At 41.6% G+C, this 20,075-nt stretch overlaps 1 protein-coding gene across 2 annotated transcripts in view; it reads left to right on the top strand.

Moving 5' to 3' along the window:
* The first annotated feature begins 2,991 nt into the window (after positions 1-2,991).
* Positions 2,992-20,075, top strand: part of LOC136856724 (monocarboxylate transporter 12-B) — a 191,366-nt gene continuing 174,282 nt past the window's right edge. For both annotated transcript variants that reach the window (XM_067134798.2, XM_067134797.2), the window contains exon 1: positions 2,992-3,122. The gene's annotated coding sequence lies outside the window, so the exon portion shown is untranslated. The remainder of the gene's footprint in view (positions 3,123-20,075) is intronic.

Genomic DNA, 20,075 nt, shown 5'->3' with positions numbered 1-20,075 from the left:
TTTGACCCCATCTCACAGTCAGTCTGGTGGTATTTGAAGGTACTTAAACACGTCAGCCTAGTGTCGGTAGATTAACTGGCACGTTAAAGAACTTCTACGGGACAAAATTCTGCCACCCCGACGTCTCCGAAAAGCGTAAAAGTAGTTACTGGGACGTCAAATCAATAATAATATTATTATTAATATGTAAAGAAATATAGTTGTAAGTACGATCTCTGTAACCGAGTGGAGTGACCGCGCTGCGGCTATGGAGCCAAGCTCTGCATTCGGGAATTGAGTGAGGTCGAGCCCCACCGTCGACTCTCCTGAGAATGGTTTTCTATGGTTTTTCATTTTCACTTCCAGGGAAATGCCGGGTCACAGACGATTCCTTCCCTCTCCTTATCCAGTTTCATTCACCATAATTCGTTTCATCTTCATTAGCTCCTGAGCTGAGGAAGGGCTTTCCTGCCGTAAAACATGCCATACAATTTAATCTCACCTCATCCCCCATCCTGTATCAGGAAACGTTTATTATTTTCGTTATTTCATCCAACTTCTTGGCTCAATGATCAGCACTGAAGCCTTCGGTACAAAAACTCCCGGCCTCGTTTCGCGGGCGGATCGGGAATTTTATCCGGTTCTCGTTAATTCTTCTGACTCGGGGACCGAGTACTCGTGTTTGTTCTCATGCACACAACACACCACACTAGCAACCACCAGAGAAATATACAAATGTGAATACATCCCTTCGCGTGCAGCTCGCGCCGCGAAGGGCATTTCCCCTGTGGGTGGGGATTGTATAATACATCTACGGTATCCACTAAACGGAGAACAGGGGCTTTTAACTTGGGGGCATTGGTTGGCGGCCATGGGGTCATTAGTTGAGTCCTGGCATTACTACCGTCAGCCTCCTCTCCGACCTCCCTTGGTCAACTCTTGTTCTCTTCCTAACCAACGGTATTAGATTCGCGAGGCCTGACACGCCCTTCTTGGCTCTTCCCTTCTTTTACCGATACCTTCAGTTTTTGAACGACCGGACCTCTTCATGTTTCCCTCCTTATAATAATAATAATAATAATAATAATAATAATAATAATAATAATAATGATAAAGTAAACTCGTGTCCTCATCCCGAGGTGGTGCAGCTCTTTTCAGGCACACCCCCAATGGAGGTGAGCTGCATGTACCATTTCAACCACATACCAGCCCTCCCGCCATTCTTAAATTTCTGGCAGTACAGGGAATCGAACCCGGGCCCCCGAGGACGGCAGCTAATAACACTAACCGTTACGCTACGAGAGCGGACATAATAATGATGATGATGATGATGAAAATGAAAACCTACAACCTGTTTTCCAGTCATTGGGCAGGCCAGGGATGGAATGAATGAAGCCCCATCTTGCGGCGAGGATAGGAATTATTATTATTATTATTATTATTATTATTATTATTTTGCTATTTGCTTTACGTCGCGCCGATACAGATAGGTCTTATGGCGACGACGTGATAGGAAGGGCCTAGGAATGGGAAGGAAGCGGCCGTGGTCTTAATTAAGGTACAGCCCCAGCATTTGCCTGGTGTGAAAATGGGAAACCACGGAAAACCGTCTTCAGGGTTGCCGACAGTGGGGTTCGAACCCACTATCTCACGGATGCAAGCTCACAGCCGCGCGCCTGTAACCGCACGGCCAACTCGCCCGGTGAGGATAGGAACTGTGCCGACTGCCAAGGCCTGTCGCACTCATCTGGGGCAATGATTAATGACTGACAGATGAAATGAAATGATAATGGAGAGTGTTGCTGGAATGAAAGATGACAGGGAAAACCACAGTGCCCGGAGAAAAACCTGTCCCGCCTCCGCTTTGTCCAGCACAAATTTCACATGGAGTGACCGGGATTTGAACCACGGAGCCCAGCGGTGAGAGGCCGACGCGCGTCCGCCTGAGCCACGGAGGCTTTACTACTACTACTACTACTATTACTACTACTACTACTAATATAATAATAATAATAATAATAATAATAATAATAATAATAATAATAATAATAATACTTTACCTCCCACTAACTACTTTTACGGTTTTCAGACACACCGAGGTGCCGGAATTTTGTCCCGCAGGAGTTCTTATATGTGCCAGTAAATCTTCCGTCACGAGGCTGACATATTTGAGCAGTTTCAAATACCATCGGACTAAGCCAGGATCGAATCTGGCAAGCTGGGGTCAGAAGGTCACCGCCTAAACCGTCCGAGCCACTTTGCCCTGCTTTTTCCCTTCTGATTAGCTATAAGAGAAGAAGAAGAAGAAGAAGAAGAAGAAGAAGAAGAAAGAAGTAGAAGAAGAAGAAGAAGAAGAAGAAGAAGAAGAAGTGTCATTGTTCCGCATCTAAACCCTCATTATTTTGACACCACCCTGTTTTATTTAACCCTATTACCTGTTTCTGAATGTGGCAATTAATAATAGTAATTAATAATAGTAACTGTCCCTGGGAAGTTCATATAACAGTCGAGACTATAACTGATAATGCTTAGAACTTCCTGCATAAAGCTACGACATTATCAAGTACAGTGCACGCAATACATGCTCATCAGTTCCTGTCTGATGTGGAGGAATCTTCCTATCAACTGGCCTTCTCTCATCTTGTTGACCTAGCCTTTCTGTCCTTGTCCATGTGTTCATGAAGAAGACGAGTGCCAGCCTCTTTTATCTTTCGTACTACAACGAGGAGTGACTGATACAACAGATTCCAGCCAGATGACGGGGTTTCAAAACAAATGCCTTGAGCAGATTCCAGCCAGATGACGGGTTTTTAGAATAAATGCCTTAAGATATCCGATTTAGGAGCTTAGCTTATATAGTTAAGGCGGAAGCTTATTGTTAGCAAACCTACAGCGTTGATCAAGGTCATGGTTGGTCTCTTTGCTTGTCTATCAGTGATGTGATAACCGTGACGAATGACGTCACATAGGGGCAGACCTCCGCCTAGCAGTTGCAGCGACACTGTTAGTTGTAAACGGCACTCTTGCCGTGGACAGTCAGTGGTGAGTACGTCTCAAACACGTGTACTCAGCAAGTAGGATCTTCGCATTAATGCACCAGCTGCTCTCCTTAAGGTGACAGGAACAACTTGCAGGAAGTGAAGGTAATGCACGTTTAGTAGTTTGTTGTATTTACCTAGTTATAGTCGTAGTGCAGTGTTGAATTGGACTTGATAGCACATAGCCACTTACCACTCGTAAAACTGGACCCGGTATGCAAGTAGTTGGTAAGTTGTTACAATTTTCTTGGATAGCCTTCTGCAAGTGAAAGCAAGCGAATGATGGTGGATTGTGATGTAATTACGCAAATGTGGCAGAAATCAGTGAAACTGTTCCGTAACATTTCTGATGCAATGTGTAATGTGATTTCTCTTCCGCGATTGTTCACTCAGGATCAATGCTCAAGAACTGTTTGTTGTATGTAGTACACCTGGGACTTAAATGCACACTATTCACTTTTGTCATGATCCAGGGATTTAACCCAAAGTGTCTCGGTTTGTTTTCTTAATGGAGTCTAATGTGCCGGGCTGAGTGGCTCGGACGGTTGAGGCGCTGGCCTTCTGACCCCCAACTCAATCAACCAATCCTCATCTGCATTTAGGGCAGTCGCCCAGGTGGCAGATTCCCTATCCGTTGTTTTCCTAACCTTTTCTTGAATGATTTCAAAGAAATCGGAAATTTATTGAACATCTCCTTTGGTAAATTATTCGAATCCCTAACTCCCTTCCTATAAATGAATAATTGCCCCAATTTTTCCTTTCAAATTCTAACTTCATATTGTGATCTTTCCTACTTTTAAAGACGCCACTCAAACTTATTCGTCTCTTAATGTCATTCCACGCCATCTCTCCGCTGACACCTCCTAGGCAGGTTCGATCCTGGCTCAGTCCGGTGGGAATTGAAGATGCTCAAATACTACAGCCTCGTGTCGGTAAATTTACTGGCACATAAAAGACCTCCCATGGGACAAAATTCCGGCACTTCGGCGTCTCAGAAAACCGTTAAAGTAGTTAGTGGGACGTAAAGTAATTATTATTATTATTATTATTATTATTAGGAGTCTAATGTGACCAGCTGAGGTTGTTAGTGTCTGTCTCCTTGGCTAAATGGTTAGCGTAGTGGTCTCCAGTTCAGAGGGTCCCAGGTTCGATTCCTGTCAGTGTCGGCTATTGTAAACTTAAATGGTTAAGTCTTTTGGCATGGGAACTGGTTATTCGTGCTATCTCCAACATCCCTGAAACTCATACACAACACTCAACATTATCCTCCTTCACAGTAACACCGACGCATTCCACCCTCGTGCTTTGTACAGGCTGCACCAGGCTAACAATAGCCTCACGAAATTATTTTTCTGCTTCTTCTTCTTCTTCTTCTTCTTCTTCTTCTTGGAAACCAAATTTCTTCAGCTTATTCCAGTTACTTCTAGGGTCGCCAGAGTTAGTAAAGCTCATTTTCGTTTTGGCTGGGGGTTTAAGTCCGGATGCCCATCCTGAGGCACATGATTCTTGAGATGAAAATCTCGACCCATGATCAACCGGGATTCGCACCTCTGCCTTCTGGCTTGAAAGCCAGCAGCTAAACTAATCAAACCTTCTTCTTCTTCCTTTTCCTCTTCTTCTTCTTCGAATCCGGGATCTAGGGGTAGCGTGCCTGCCTATCATCCGGAGGTCCCCGGTTTGATTTTCTGCCAAGGCAGTTTATCTGGATATGAGGACTGGTTCGAGATCCACTCAGCCTACGTGATTACGATAGATAAGCTATCTGACAGTGAGATGGCGACCCTGGTCTAGAAAACTAAGAATAACTGCCGAGAGGATTCGTCGCGAAGACTATGCGTCGCATCGTAATCTGCAGGTCTTCGGGCTGAGCAGCGGTCTCTTGCTAGGCTGTTGCATCATGGGGATAATTGGTTAGTTGCTTGCCTCCTGTGCTAGAGATCACAAGGTAATGGCGAGGGGTAGCCGAATGATATTACCGCTGGTTGCGGTTAGATTCTTGATGAAATGCAGGCGGGATTTTTAAATGCTGTTCGAATTCCCGTAGCCGTGATCTCGATACCAGTTACTTAAAACAAAAAAATTCTTTAAAAATCTCTGGAATTATCCATGCAATTTTAAAAGTATGGTACTGTATTTTACGACGAGAATTTATATGTATTTGCATCATAAACAGGATCGCCAACATGCACTCTAAAATGACTGACATAGGTAACATGAAAACAGCTGGTGTTATTGAATACTGCTGGCACTACTGTCGATACTGTTCTGCGCTTGTCCGTTTGTTACTTTTCTACATGTTTTAAGCTTTGACAGTTCGAACACGTGGTTAACCGATTATGCGGTGTTAGAATTGAAACGTTGTGGTACTGTTATGCAAATACGCAACTTTGTGTGGTGTAATTCATTTAGAATGCATATGAAATGGAAAGAAAGAGTGTTACTATTATAGTGTAATATTCAACTGAAGGCAAACATTGGGAAATTATATATTCAACAAAAGATATACAAGAATTCAAACCTTCAGTGTACTGTGAGTATTGTGTAAGAATTTAATTAGTTTTACCAAGTGATTTAGAAGTAACATTCTTAATCTCGAGTAGTTTTTGACAGTGTTACGTACGAAAAACGTTAGTAGTAATGTTCCAAGTTTTCATGTGTTAAAAATGGGACTGTTCTGATTATGTATCGAATTATTAGTATTTCTACACGACTGCCTGGTGCCACATTATTTTAGAGGACTATTGTGAGATTTGCTTTAAAATACCCGTACCCAGTTTACTGTTTTTGTGCTATTACGTTGGAGAATATAGCTGTCTTTCTTTCATGTAGGCTGATGTAAAAATGTTAAGTATGTGATATGTTACGTCATAAACATGGCTAACATTACAATTTCCTGAGCCACTCTTCGAAAACTACGATAAATTGCTTATTCCGTAGACATGGAGAAAATTAAAGTTTTCGCATGTAAAATGGTAAAATTCGCTCAGTATGATAAAATTAGTGCCCGAATTGGCGATTCCGCTTCTCTACCAAACCCTTGAAATGGTTTCTGTTATAGAACGTAACGCAGCGAAATGGTTTCTTACGGATATTTTGAAAACAGCCAGCTTCATTTAGAAACTGTTCAAAGCGAGCTTACTTTAAATTTAATTTGTATTTTTGTATCATGAAAGATTTTGTTATAGAGCCATCCTTAACGGCCGTACTTGCAAATGACCTAAGAAATGGTCTTATGCTCATAAATTGAAAACGGTCGACTTTATTTAGGGCCGGGAATTTTAACCATTATTGGTTAATTTCGCTAGCAAGGGAGCTGGGTGTATGTGTTTCCAACATCATTTCATCCTCATCACGACGCGCAGGACGCCTACGGGCTTCAGATTGAAAGACCTGCACCTGGCGAGCCGAACATGTCCTCGGACACTCCCGTACCTAAGTTAGCTGAGATCTGGGATCAAATCACTCAATTTTTGTCGCCAAGAAACGTATTTTGTCATTACAAATTTTGAATACTGTGTACAAATGATAACTTACATTATCACTGAGAATTACAGTGACAAAACCAAACCCCATGGCACTACAGCCCTTGAAGGGCTTTGGCCTACCAAGAGACCGCTGCTCAGCCCGAAGGCCTGCAGATTACGAGGTGCTGTGTGGTCAGCACGACGCATCCTCTCGGCCGTTATTCTTGGCTTTCTAGACCGGGGCCGCTATCTCACCGTCAGATAGGTCCTCAATTCTAATCACGTAGGCTGAGTGGACCTCGTACCAGCCCTCAGGTCCAGGTAAAAATCCCTGGCCTGGCCGGGAATCGAAACCGGTGCGTCCGGGTAAGAGGTAGGCACGCTACCCCTACACCACGGCGCCGGCACACATTACAGTGACATAGTTATCACAAATTTACTGTACGTGTTTGTGTATTGTAAAACCTTATGATATCATCAGAGATTTAGTGTGCAGGCTTAAATAAAGTTACAATAAGATCATAATATTAGTTCTGTATTCTTAGAATGAAGAGGCAGGGTCAACAGATTTTAAACTAAATATGATTTGTACGGAGCTCGATAGCTGCAGTCGCTTAAGTGTGGCCAGTATCCAGTATTCGGGAGATAGTAGGTTCGAACCCCACTGTCGGCAGCCCTGAAAATGGTTTTCCGTGGTTTCCCATTTTCACACCAGGCAAATGCTGGGGCTGTACATTAAGGCCACGGCGGCTTTCTTCCCACTCCTAGCCGTTCCCTGTCCCATCGTCGCCATAAGACCTATCTGTGTCGGTGCGACGCAAAAAAAAAAAGTATGGTTTGTAATGATGCATTATCTCGTTGAACTATTTTTTCGTTGATGGTTTAGTGAATTCTGGCGTACACCTACGTCTTAATGTAAGAAATTCCACTCGTAACTATAATCACCAGTCACGTATAACTGCAAAGCGAGCTTCGTAGTATATCGGTTGCATGCCAACCTCTTACCTGGAGGATCCGGATCTAAATCTCAGCCATTTCAGTGATTTTAATTCTGTACTGAGGAATGGAACGCGATTAATTCAGTAAGTCCAACTGAGGCAGTAGATACGGTCGCGAAAGTCTAGAAATAAGACTGAGGGTGTCGTTACACTGACAGCTTGGCAGTCCTGTATTTGCTCGCCATCAGAAGGGGAAGTAGTCGTCTGGGAGGCCAAGGCCATTAATTGTCTCTTGGATGATACCACATTGAGAACTAGAACTGTAATGTGAACGCATTGGGTTTCCAGTTCACATTGCAACGAATATTCGAGAACTCTTCAGTTTGTTTCCTTTTTTTTTTTTTTATTAGCAAAGGACTTGTAGGGTGACCAGCGCATTCCCTCAGTTCTATAGTTCAGATATTTGTTATTAGTAAGTACTGTAATGACAGTCCGGCTCCATGGCTAAATGGTTAGCGTGCTGGCCTTTGGTCACAGGGGTCCTGGGTTCGATTCCCGGCAGGGCTGGGAATTTTAACCATCATTGGTTAATTTCGCTAGCAAGGGAGCTGGGAGTATGTGTTGTCTTCATCATTTCATCCTCATCACGACGCGCAGGACGCCTACGGGCCTCAAATTGAAAGACCTGCACCTGGTGAGCCGAACATGTCCTCGGACACTCCCGGCACTAAAAGCCATACGCCATTTCATTTCATTTACTGTAATGACCTTCATAACAAAAGTCTATGTAGCAAAGCAAAGTCCTCTTCGTACAGGCCATGAAGTCCCTGGTAGGGGTGGACGGTTAAAAGCTTCCACTATCCGTAACCTCGGCACTTGCTTGGGTAGACTGGTTAGGTCTACGCCCGGCTGCCTTTGCCGCCAGAAATTAACCTAGTATTATATAGAATATGCAGAACTGTATATTCTGTTTTTAGTGAACGAAGTACATATCTAACCGATGTTGAATATGCTTTTGTTAGTAAAAGAGGTTACATCGCGCATTCCTATCTACGAAATGTCACTGTAAAATTTGTCACAAATGGAACATAATAATTGCTTTTACTTAAATTAAGTGAAAAATCTGCGGTAAATTAAGAAATACCGCCGTTATTAGAGAAATATGAGTACATACTTAAGGCCTGTGTACAGGACACCTTTTTGTCGTATTTCGCTGCTGGTGCCGTCTTTTGTTACTTTCTTGAGGTCCAGGGCTAGCACCGAGGAATGAGAGTGCTGTGTCTGTGGATTCTCATTATCTTTGCCCATATGACTAGAGTGGCCAGTTCAAACAGCAAAATGGAGGTCAACAGCATTCACGATGTTATTTCGTTCTTCAGTGAGGCAAATAACCATGAGCGAGTTGGTCGTGCGGTTAGTATCGCGCAGCTACGAGCTTGCATTCGGGAGATAGCGGGTTCGAACTCCTCTGTCAGCAGCCCTGAAGATGGTTTTCTATAATTTCCCATTTTCACACTAGGCTGTACCTTAAGGCTACGGCCGCCTATCTCCACTTCTAGCCAATTCGTATCCCATCGTCGCCATAAGACCTATCTGTGTCGGTGCGACGTAAATCAAACTTTAAAAGATCCTTAGTTTTTACGAAATACTTTATAACAATTTTGGCGTTTTCAAGTAAACCGAAAGAGCTTGCCAACAATCAGTGTTAAATGAGTGGTTTGGAATTAACCATCGTGATCTGTGTTAGGTACGAATTTCACAAGCTTACGGTCACTTTTAAGGATATCTGTTAGTGTGGACATGAAAAAGCGGAGAAAACTTACGGTGTCTCTTTCGAACGCAATGTGTATTTTTAGTAATGATGTGTATTATATTTGCCAGTATTTTTTCTGGGTTTTAAGATGTTAAAAAATGGGTTGATGTACATTCGATGCCATTGTAAATACGGCAGTTGGTTTCCAAAAGTCTGAATAGATTCGTTCATTTGTCACTGCCTATTATTAAGCTCAAGAATCAATAGTTGTTATTTTTCTAGAAGAAACAATACCTCATATAAATATAAATTTATAATCTAAAGGTTGGGAGATGGTGGTTCGAATCCCACCGCCGACATCCCTAAAGATGGCTTTCTGTAGATTGTTTTTTTCACACCGGACAATGCTGGGGCTGTACCTTAAGACCACGGTCGCCTTCCGCCCAGTCATAATCCCTTCCTATGTTATCGTCACCGTAAGAAGTCGGTGTGACGTAAATCCATTAACAAAGTAACATGTAGTTTAAGCTATAAGTCCATGATTTTCCAGGTGGTACCGGATGACTACACCTGTCCCGGTGCCCCGAAAGTGCTCTTGGAAGCATATAAATGCGTAGGATTTCATCAAATTTAAAATAAATAATGGATTTCACTTCACGCAACGGGACGTTAAAATGACTACATCTTATGCACATGTCTCTTTTATGAATTATTGTATATAGAAATTTCTCCCGGGGTCAAATAACTCGGTTGAGCATGTATTTTCACTCATGAAACCATTTTGGAGCGACGGAAAGATCAGGCCGGCAACAGACATGACACGATTAGAACGAGTTCAACACTTTAAACACTCATTTTTCGACTTTATCATGTGTGTTATTTTATCACTAGATTCTAAAATTAAAAAAAGACTTTAAATCCATTAACTCTAGCAAGTATTTCTATTGCAGAAATCAAAGTGGCTAAGATAAGTCCTTCTTTACACTAGCAAACAAAACACTGTTTCCTGGAATTATTATTATTATTATTATTATTATTATTATTATTAATAACATTTTAACACTGAGAGGAAAAGTTATTTATCTGTAGGGTACCCAAAAGGTTTATTTACACACTCCTTTCGTGTTTCCCGTATTTTTTTTTTTTTTTACATGTCCCGAATTTTGATTATTTTAATATAGCGATCACATTATTAACCCCAGTTCTACGCCAGATCTCCTTGGTGACGCCAATCCTATGCGGGAGGATAGTATTGACTATTACTTGTTAGCGTGATGTGCTGCATGTAAATGAAGTCGGTGAAGGTGAACACAAATACTCGGTCCTTGAGCTAGAGGAATTAGCCAGGTGCCCTATGAATCGAAGGCTGTCCGGCGAGTTAGCTGTGCGGTTGGGGGCGCGCGGCTGTGAGCTTGCATCCGGGATATAGTGGGTTCGAATCCCACTGTAGGCATCGATGAAGATGGTTTTCCGTGGTTTTCCACTTCCACACCAAGCAAATGCTGCGGTTGTACCTTAAGGCCACGGCAGCTTCCTCCCAACTCCTAGGCCTTTCCTATCCCACTGTCGCCATTAAGACCTATTGTATCGGTGCGACGTAAAGCCAGTAGCAAAAATAAATAAAAAAAGAAATCGAAGGCCGATTCAGGTAAAGAGCCGGACAAATTATTAAATATATAAATAAATTAAATGGAAATTAACCCAAATAGTGTACTTACGCAGCCCCAAGAAGAATTCTCAAGGTATATGAACAAAGATCTTCATTGTGACTGTCTATTTCCTCTCCTTTTGTAAACCTCTGACTTCGAGCGGAAGTACGGCTTGCGAAGATAAATCTCAACTATGCGTGACGAGTAACTTTATACAGAGCATCAAGCAAGACCTTCAAATGAACCGTGGTCGTCTAGCCTGAGTTAATTAAGCCTCCACTCTCCTGTAATATAGTATAGACACTCTCACTACACGGAAAAGCATAGAACTGTCTCTCTCTTTTTCTAAGCAGAATAATGTATCCATGACTTTCATATTTTCCGTGTAGCGGAGAATTCTTTTCCCCTTTCATTACAGTTTGTTTACGATCAGTATTAATTTTGGATTCGGAGAAGCATAATTTTTCTTAACGATGTATTTTTGTCCTTCGATGCCTCCTTGATTCCAGTGTTTCCTTGCGAGGTAATGATTCCCAGAAGAATGTGTATGTAGAAATACGTAGATTGATTCAAAAATGGAAAAATGAACATTCTGCAATTTATACTACATTGAAGGAATGTAAAGGTGGTTCCTCAAGAAGGTGATTGATGCTTTAAGGGTGGAAATATACACGTTCTTATTCACGAAACTGGAGATCTCGAAATCACGGAAGTTGTTGGGGAATCTTGATGTTATAACACCACTTGTACCTATTACCACTTATTTCTTGACGATAGTACTTCTCCTTACATAGTAAAACCTCGAAATACTGAAAACCTATTTATTATGAAGTTTTAGTCTGTTCCCTTCTACTCCGGGACAAAAGCCTCGATAGTTCAAAGATCAATAGATAATATAATTTTAGGAGGGTGTCTGGTAGAAACGCAACCTTTACGATTCGTATTATGACAATAAGAACCTCCAATTCGAACTGAAGGAAACGAAATCACCAAAATGAGAATTTTTCCGATCCGATAACAGGGGACATGATCGTTTTTTAAACTTGTCGAATGACTGAAATATGACTCACGCTTCCTCCATGGGACAATGCATTTTCGGCAACAAAAGGAACAAGAATTTTTCAGTTCGTGTTCGGTACCTAATCATGTGATGTGATTATTTGAATATATGAAATTAAATGGCGTATGGCTTTTAGTGCCGGGAGTGTCCGAGGACAAGTTCAGCTCACCAGATGCAGGTCTTTTGATTTGACTCCCGTAGGTGACCTGCGTGTCGTGATGAGGATGAAATGATGATGATGATGATGATGACACATACACCCAGCCCCTGTACCAGCAAAATTAACCAATGATGGTTAAAATTCTCGATCCTGCCGGGAATCGAACCCGGGACCCCTGTGACCAAAGGCCAGCACGCTAACCATTTAGCCATGGAGCCGGACATCTGAATATATGATTGACGAGATTAGAGTTCGTAACCGGTGCGATATGGATTCCAATAATGCAAAAACTTGTATGACAGTATTTTATAGTGAAATATGTACAATGCTTTAAATTAAACTATTTCACAATGAAAATTCTTCTAGAAAAACACAGGGAATTTAATATAGAAACACACATTGTCTTCGTGGACTTCAAAAAAGCTTTTGACAAAGTGAACCGCAATACCTTACTTGATATTTTAATATCTGATCACACCCTACAACAGATGGTACAGAACATAAGTAACCTTTACAAACATAAACTGATTTCCGTAAAGGTCAACGGTAAGTTATCAGAGTGGAAAACAATAAACACAGGAGTAAGACAGGGTTGTGGTATTTCTCCTCTCCTGTTCATAATCTATATGAATGCTCTCATACGGGAATTTAGAGAAACAAGACATAGTTCTATCCGCATTAACAGTAGTCTACAACTGTACACAATATTATTTTCAGATGACTTAGTGCTGGTCGCCACCTAAGATGATGATTTACAGCGTCTCAGAAAAGTACTCAATGGAAATATCCCCTGACAAAACTAAGATAATGGCTTTCTGTGGTAAGGAACCAGTGAGAAGCAAGATATGCTTAAGTAACATTTTGGAAATATTAAATTATTTTAAATACCTCGGCTACAAACTCTTTCTTTGAAGAACTGGACAAACCCGAGAATATCTCCAAATTCAACAGATGTTTAGGAATCGTCAATCAAGTTTTTACACCATCATTAGTTCAAAAACACACCCGTACAAGAATCTACAAAACCTTGGCAAGACCTGTACTTTGCTATGGAAGCGAAGTGTGGACCGTGAGGAAATGCGATCAAGGAAGAATAACTACAGCTGAAATGAAATACATGCGGCAAACAGCAGCAGTCACTAGGTGTGAACACAAAAGTAGTACAGAAGTGCTGAATGACCTAAAAAGCAGGCCTATATTGGAATACATCTATGAATACCAGAGAAATTGCTAGAACACCTAAGCAGGATGGACAAAAGCAGGGTCCCCAAAGCAGTCATAAACTACTGCCCCGGTGAGAAGAGATCTCTGGGACGCCCCAGGAAGAGATGGCATGAAAATTCAAATCTTTTGAATAGACCGTAACAGTTCTTCTATAGGACTAATACATTAAAGGAAGATGGTACTTTAATTTAAAACACCAAAGTCTTGTATTAAAAAGTCTGTTATCAGTCACACAAAAGCTTACCAAACCTGAATTTATTTTACCCGGTGGAATTGAAACCTTGATAATCCGAAACCTCTATAAATATAAAAATTTTGCTCTTCCTCTGAGATTCAATTTTTCGAGCTTTTGATGTAGTAAGGGGCCGTGCTTCATCGATTTTCGAACCGAGACCAATTAGTTAGAACTGGGAAAGAGACGTGTAGCTGTTAACTTGCATTTGAGAGATAGTGGGTTCGAACGTCACTGTTCGCAGCCCTGAAGATAGTGTTCTATTTTCACACCAGGCAAATGCTGTCATCTTTAGCCACGTCTTTTACGTGCGAAGGAAGCTGAATTAAGACCTATGAAGAAGGGAGACGCGCTTCTTCAGCAAGGCATCATTCCAGTGGCAGTTTCAGCGGGTGGGTCACATAAGTCCGGGCCCACTCTAAAATATGATATTTTGAAATTTCAGAAAAATTGGAACTTTAGAAAATATTAACGATAATAGAAGCAAATCAAAAGCAAAGTCATCTCCGTACAGCCAATGAAGTCCCTTGGAGGGGTGGAAGGTAAAGGCTTCCACTATCCGTAACCTCGGCACTTGATGGGCCAGAGTGGTTAGCTCTACGCCCGGCCGCCTTTGCTGCCAAGAATTAACTTTGTACTCGTTTTTGGTATAGGCTGAGAACGACAATAGAAACCAGGCAGAAAAGATACGAGCACGATAAGAATGTATCAAAGTAATTTCAATTTTTTTTTCATGGATAATATACAATTCTGTAGAAACGGCTAAGAGCTTTTTTTTTCAGGTGCAGATATACTTAAAATCGTTTATATTGCTGATTCTTCTCAGATTTATTCATAATTCAAAAATCCTCTGCACCTTTGCTAAATGATGTAATCGAGATGATGAAACTAGTATTTACATAAATAGTTAGTGCTCTATCAAAATTATGCAAAGTATTGTGGTAAGAATTTTGTCTGACTCCTTGGCTGAATGGTCAGCATTGAGACCTTCGGTTCAGAGAGTCCTGGGTTCGATTCCCGGCCGGGTCGAGGATTTTAATTACGTTTGATTCATTCTTCTGGCTCGGGGATTGGGTATTTGTTTGTCCCAACACTCTTATCTTCATATGCACACAACACAGCACACTACGAACCACCACAGAAACACGCAATAGTGGTTACAGCCCTCCGCATACGGTTGGCGTCAGGAAGGGTGTCCGGCCGTAAAACAGGACGAAATCCACACGTACGACGGATATCGTACCCACGACCCCGTTGGTGTGGGAAAAGTGGGAGAAGAAGAAGAATGTGATAAAGAATTTTCTCCAAAATTAATAGAATAAAGGGTGCTTCAAGAAGATGAAAGATTTATTAAAAATTGTGTTAGTTCTTGCGACTGATGCCGAGGCTAAGTAGTTAGAGACATGTAGCTGTTAACTAGAATTCTGGAGATAGTAGGTTCGAACCCCACTGTCGGCAGCCCTGAAAATTGTTTTCCATTTTCACATCAGGCAAGTGCTGGGGCTTTACCTTACGTAAGGTTATGGTAGCTTTCTTCCCACTCCCAGCCTTATCCTATTCCATCGTCTCCATACGACCTACCTGAGTCGGTGCGACGTAAAAAATAAAAAGAACGTCTAGGAATGGGAAACTTCTCCGATTTCAACCGAGAAAGAGAAAAGCTAATATTTTAAGTATAAGCCGAATGTCGTCATTGAAGAGTTCATCTCTCAAAAAACACGCAGACTTCAGTTCATAATAATAATAATAATAATAATAATAATAATAATAATAATAATAATCGTATGGCCTCAGCTATCGTGTGCAGACATTTCAATTTGATGCCATCTGGCTGTCTGCTTGTCATTTTCGACGTTCCGTTTTACTCTAGGCCTACTAGATGGCAGACCGAGTAAACCGAAACCATATAGCATGATCATGCGAGTCATAATTAATTTACGTGTTTAGACGACATAATCATATTTGTTATAGTTAAAAAAAATTAGGCAATGCATTGTTTAAAAATAATATGAACCATTCTGTTAAATATACTGGCAACATGAACGCAATGAACGCATTGAATGTGATGCTACTTTTGAATTTGACGAAAATGTGCATGTGAGCAACTTCACGTTTGGACCCACCCAAAATATTAATCTATTTACCTTGAAACCGCCACTGCATCATTCAAACATTTAAAAAAGGAAAAGCCAATGGAAAGCCAGGAAATTTGAACTTATTCATCTTCTTAAACGTCTGCAGCTAGCACCTGAACGGAATGAGCTAACCTGACCAGTCACGTGTTCTTAACAATCTTATGGTCTGATTATTGCGCTTAATTCTTCATATACGTAGTCAAATCCTTCACTCGCGGGTATGTTTCGCCCATGACTGTGCTCAACCGGTGGTTGTACCTTTCAACCGTGTTACTTGTCTCGTGTCCTCTTTGGTGGCAATTCCACTCAGGGCCCTAGTTCCTCCCGTTCCGGTCCCGATGGGTTGCCCTAAGCTCGGACGAAACGCAATTCTTTACCTTGTTTGCAGGTACGTAAAACCGTCGCGGACGAACTGTAGCATTTTTCTAGAAATTTTGCTTTCGGATGAACTGCAACTCCGAAACGATACGTGCCCATATATGTAAACAGTGTCAGGTGTCATCCTGTGTGACAATTTTGAAGGTCTCCAGCTCCTGCTCAATATCAGTGCAGTAAGTGAGGACATGGGACTAAAAATAAATGTAAACAAGACCAAGTTCATGATCTTCAGAAGACGTGCCAATGCTGAGGCAATCTTACAACCAAACAACCGACAGATTGAGAGAGTAACCACTTTTAAATATCTGGGTGCCATTGTCACTGAACAACTTGATCCCGAGAAAGAAGTGAAACAGAGGATAGCAATAGCACGAAATTTTTTTACAAAAATGTCATCTTTCTTTTGCAATGACTACTTAAATTTAAAACTTAGACAGAGGATGGTCAAGTGCTATATATGGTCAGCCTTGCTATATGGTGTGGAAACATGGACTCTCAAGAACGCTTGGAAGCCTTTGAAATGTGGATCCACCGTAGAATGCTCAGGATTTCGAGGGTTGCACGACTAACGAACCAAGAAGTACTCAGAAGGGCAAGAGCAAGTCGGGAACTCGTTCAAACAATAAAACTCCGGAAGATCTCTTACCTTGGCCACATCCTTAGAAATGACCGTTACCTCATCTTACAGCGGATTGTACAAGGCAAAATACAGGGTCGAAGAGGTGTCGGGAGGAGGCGAACATCATGGCTTGGAAACATCAAAGAATGGACTGGAATTCACAGTGTTGAAAGACTTTTCCACCTAGCTAGAGATCGTTCTGCATTCGCCACAGTGATCGCCAACGTCAGGGGGACCTGATACGGTACTATGAAGAAGAAGAAATATAACACATGATTAAAACTTGGTTATTTCTGTCCGGCTTAAGGCACACATGCATCTTGTAAATCATAAACAGCCACGATCATATTACGTGCCAAAAGTTGGCTTGTTCGCGGATTGAAACTTATAATCCACCTGTGGGTGGGGACAGTAGAATACACCAACGGTATCCACTACCTGTCGTAAGAGGGTGACGAGGGTTTTTCAACTTTGGAGCGTGGGCTGGCGATCATTCTTCTCGTAGCTGAGTCTGCCATTCAAGTTTCTCACTTTAGTCTTTCCTACCCTACCTCCTTCGGTCAACTCCTATCCTTTCCCGACCGCGACAGTACTAGTTCGCGAGGCCTCCGGAATCCTTCACTTTCACGCCCTTCGTGGCTCGTCTTTCTTTTGTCCATACCTACATTCTTCGAAGTGTCGGGCCTCTTCCATTTCCCCTGTGATTAGCGTTAATAGAAGGAATCTGATTTCCTAGTTGTACTTTCTCCTAAAACAATTACAATCACCATCGAACCTTATGAACGTGGGTGGATACAGGTTAGAAGAGGTCGTTGAACTGACCTCAGTATTGAGATGATATCACTCTGAGTCGGTGATTCTGCTTATAGTGAGTCATTCTGTAAGTTATGTAACGATGAGGCACAGTGGAGGATTCACGGCTATATTTAAATGGAGAAATACATTTCTACTCTTTGTTCGGTAACATTTGAAAAAGAAATTGTACTATTTCCTCCTCTTCGCTCTTCCAAATCCCTCGGCCAAATCGTCTATCTAACCAGTCTCGTTAGCTTCCTATTTATTGATCACTAGAGACTCACTCGCTATTTGGTAAAACGAATATAATAATGAGCCAGCCCCGTGATGTAGCGATAGCGTGTTTGTTTCGTACCTGGAGGTCCCAGGTTTGATTCCCAGATCGTTCATAGTTTTAAATCCTGGTCATTCGAGCACAATGTATGATAAAAGTAAGATATTAAGATGCCATTGCTGAGATAAATATTATTAAACACGGAATGACAAGTTTCATCAAATCAAGCTAACATTCTCAAATGTCCCATATCACAAAAAGGAAAGAAAAATCACATTGGAAAATACATACAGGTGTTACGAATCGCAAAGTTGTTAATGCACTGGGAAAGACAGTCTGATAAAATGGTTGTATGGATGTGTTGATGTGTTTGAAGAGAATGCCGCAGGTTGTTGAAGTACCTAGCTTATTATGTAGTACTGGACAAGCGGCTATGTGGTTTGATTCACGTAGCTATCAGCTTGCATTCGGGAGATAGTGGGTTCGAACCACACTGTTGGCAGCCCAGAAGGTTTTCCGTGGTTTACCATTTTCAAACCAGGAAAATGCTGGGACTGTGCCTTAATTAAGGCCACGGCCGCTTCGTTCCCACTCCTAGCCCTTTCCTATCTCATCGTTGTCATAAGACATGTGTCGGTGGGACGTAAAGCAACCGGCAGTTGTCCTCTATGGAAGTGAGGAACCACGAAAATTACTTTTAGGACTAGAATTTTAACACATGATTGTCTTGTCAGTTGTGAACCTGATAATGGGGCAAAGTCTGGAATCTAACCCAGATAAGGTACTATGGATGGTAGGCTACTATGTCTACCCCATGACTGAGGTAATGACGTATGATATCTATGTTTTCATCCTGATGGCCAACTCGCAGAGCGAGCATGAAACAGAAGGCTCATCTCGTATTGCAAACCGTGCGCTGGGTTAATTTGATGACATCCGCGTACCCTGCTCCGACCATCTGTTGCGATGTAAACACAACACTTTGCGTGCCAGAGCCAATATCTCCACTCATAAACAGCTTATTGTATTGATAGATTGGCATGTTCTCCTATATACGCTGGCTGTTCAATAACAATATTGTACGTAGAAACTGGTCCTTTTGTTCACAGCAGAGCACTAAATATGTAAAATATACAAATAGTATCGAATTGCACTTGAATTTAGTAGGGCTCGATTCCCGATTTGGTACTAATTCAGGCTTGATTATCAGATACTCGAACAGGATGAAAACAGGCTCAGGCGCATGAAGGGAAAGAAGAATCGAGGGGAGGATAAGACTAAATAGAAACAATTGAGAATTTTATGTTTTCATCGCAAAAGGGAGGCAGGGTTTTCCCAATTAAATGGGTGCATTACTTGTGCAGAAACTCGTAAAGAAACAAGAATTATCTTTTACGTTCCTCTGTGGGTTGGCGCGGTAGAACACATCCACGGTGTCTCCTGCCTGCCGGAAGACGCCATTGAAAAGGGAAACCCCCAGGGTATCTCGTTTTGGGAGTGCCGGGCTGAGTGGCTCAGACTGTAGAAGTATTGACCTTGTGAGCCCAAGTTTGCTGGTTCGATCCTGGCTCAGTCCAGTAGTAATTGAAGGTGCTCAAATACGCCAGCCTCTGCAGGTAGATTTACTGGCACGTAACAGAACTCATGCAGAACAAAAATTCCGACACTTATGAGTCTCCGAAAACTGTAAAAATTATTATTGAGACGTACAACCATTATTATTATTATTATTATTATTATTATTATTATTATTATTATTATTATTATTATTATAGTAGCTTGGCGACTATGGGGCTTGTAGCTGAGTCTGGCATGGCTTTATCTTATGTCAGGTTTCATACTTTCATAGTTTCCATCCGACCTCCTTTGATCAAGCCTTCTCTTCCGGTCGCGACGGTATTAGGTTTGCGAGCCCTTTGGAGTCTCATCTTCACGCTTTGCATAGCCGATGCTTTTCTTTTGTTGAAATCTCTCCCATTTTTACCTCCTTTGGTTAGTTTTAAGGGAGAATGTTTATCTAGTTGTAATTTCTCTTCAAACTATATATTCGCCATCCAACTTCTACGTTTACCATTTTAAAATTATCCCGTTTATTGGAAAGTTTGTACTAAAGTCTCCGTATTTCTGACACAGAAGACTGTAGTTAACTCATAACTTGTGGAGTAAACACTATTCCACACATTGATAGCATTGCAGTGAAAACTATGGCGGTCTAGAACTCGACATTTGTTTGTTATCTACGATTTTTTGTGTAAATGGTCGTATTGTCATATTTTTAGCATTTGACATTTTCAACGTAAAAAGCCCCTTTGCTTCAAAACCTACTAAACCGATAAAATGAAATTTTCATTTGTTAAAAATGAAGCCATTCTCTTTC

This window comes from Anabrus simplex, chromosome 1 (genome assembly GCF_040414725.1).
Source record: "Anabrus simplex isolate iqAnaSimp1 chromosome 1, ASM4041472v1, whole genome shotgun sequence".
NCBI lineage: Eukaryota > Metazoa > Arthropoda > Insecta > Orthoptera > Tettigoniidae > Anabrus > Anabrus simplex.
Note: the sequence above shows the minus strand (reverse complement) of the source record. Positions and strands in the feature narration are given on the sequence as shown.